We start from the raw sequence: 2,210 nt of genomic DNA on the forward strand, positions 1-2,210 counted from the left end.
TGAGTGGAATCAAAATTAGTGCTCCGATTTGTGCGTTAACTCCCCTAAAAGTAATCTTTTTGTGAGCGTTGGGTAGTGCGCGTATTACAAGTTGAAAGTAATTTTTTTTTGTACAAGCGCTTATCTGATGCACACAAAACTTTGAATATTAACGTGTTGCTTTCCTTCTGTTCAAGATGACTCTGTTGAACACTTTTTTTGGATTGATAGAAGAGTTATCCCTCAGTAGTTTGTGCAGTTAAGATCGGCTGTTTTGAAGGTCTTGGTTAGATATCCCTCTTTCAAGCCTTATGGCACATTTTCCTCTTCCCAGCTATTTCCAAACATGGTATAGAGCATGTCTTCTGATGTTTCAATGTCTGCCTTCAGTCCCTCTGCAAGAATGGTCCTGCTGCCTTCCCGTTTCTAAGTTGTTTACGGCTGTCATGCCGCACAGCGCTCGTTGCATCCCTCTGACTGTTGCCAGGGATTCTCTGGCCGTTGCCAGGGATACGGCGGTTCTTCTGAGCATCTCCTCCTTTCTGATTCTGGATCTGGAGCTGTGGTGCGAATCCAGGGCCTATGTAAGTCTCTCTTTTTCTAACTACCTCTGCCCAAGTATAGGTGTTACTTAGTGTGCTTCTGTGGCAAGACCATCGCTGAACTTTTGCTTTTGCTTTATCTGCTCTTGTTTGACTGGTGTTGACTGCAACTTTATTTTCCTTTCTCTCTTGGATTTTGGACAATCCTGGTGCAGATTCATTCTTTATGCTGGTGTTTCTTGGGACCCAGTAGCTCCTGGCAGGTTGATGTCACTTTTTATTTAATCTTCTCCCACTGATTTTACGCTTGGTCTCTATCATCCTCTAGTTTCTGCAGGCCTTTAAACTTGAGAGTTACAGAGTATTCACTCAGTTTCTGTGCATCTTTGAGGATGGTGGTGTTATTTTGCTGCTCTTGGTTTTTTGGTTCCATCCACGCTTTTTCAGCTTTGGCTTAAGCCTAGCCACAACAAGGTGATGGTCTAATGCCACATCTGCTCCTCTCATTACTTTGACACTCTGGCATTGTGCAGGGACCTCTGGAATTTCTTGGCAATACAGACATGGTGGATCTGGTTCTCTGATAATTTGACTGGAGGCAAGCTTTTCACCATGTTGCCAAGGCCATGGTTGCTCATAACTTCTTTGTACCCAGTGTTGTCACTTAAAATCTTGTCATTGAAGTCCCCCATAAGTATAGTGATTTCTTTTTCAGGGCATTTCTCTAGGGTGGACTGGAGTCTGTTGTAAAACTGTTCGTTTTCCTCTTCTACACTGTCATTTGAAGGTGCATAGCACTGGATAGCATTAATGTTAATCCTAGTTTTCTTTATACAGAAATTTGCAGTGATGGTTTTGGGACTGTGGGTTTCCCATCTTATTAGAACCCTGTTGGCTGCTGGTGATAGCATCAGTGCTACTCTTTAAGTGTGTGTGGGGGGGTTATCTTCCTCATGTCCATACAGCAGCATTCCTCCTGCAGCCAGTCTTTTCTCTCCGGACTGTGTCCTTCTGGTCTAGCTGGTGCCAAGCAGCACAAGGTTATAGTTTTTTCTCTCTTTTTCCACTTGGACTGTCTTGTCTGTCTCATACATGATAGTGATGGTCTTGGTCAAATGCAAGTGAATCGACTTTATGGCTTTCAAGGTTTTCACCACAAAATGTCATAGATCTCCATGAAGGAAATTCCTATCTCCCAAAAGCCGGGGTGTCTTTTGGTTTACGTTTCAATAACTAGGGTTTCTTTTACATGGTGGGTAACTAGCCCCATGCATAACCCTCCTCCTATCACACTTTATTAAAGTTTATACAATTCTCGGATTGAACTGTATCTGTCTATTACATACATAGATAGAATACTTGTTAATTTTACATGATAATAATAAATAGTAGGTTAGGAGTGTATGCAGAGATGATGGGGAGGATCTATGGTTATAATCCACTCTAGGTAGAAACTGCAATTTTATATAGTCAAAAAAAGAAAAATATAGCCATATGGAAAACAACAAGACAAAAATAGAAAACAGAAGAATGTATGTAGGTTTAGATATGAGAATTTTATGGAAAACAAATCAGCAGAAACCTACAATTACTATAGTGAAAATACTGGCTTAACACATAGATTAGAAAATACAGGAATAAATATTTTTTAAGGCAAGACTAATTCCAGGTTAAAGAATCTCATAGGTT

At 40.7% G+C, this 2,210-nt stretch overlaps 1 pseudogene; it reads right to left on the reverse strand.

Annotated features, from left to right (window-relative positions):
- Nucleotides 1-365: 365 nt before the first annotated feature.
- LOC128647448 (uncharacterized) lies at nt 366-1,615 on the reverse strand (annotated as a pseudogene).
- Nucleotides 1,616-2,210: the final 595 nt, after the last annotated feature.

The sequence above is a fragment of the Bombina bombina genome, chromosome 2 (genome assembly GCF_027579735.1).
Source record: "Bombina bombina isolate aBomBom1 chromosome 2, aBomBom1.pri, whole genome shotgun sequence".
Lineage (NCBI taxonomy): Eukaryota > Metazoa > Chordata > Amphibia > Anura > Bombinatoridae > Bombina > Bombina bombina.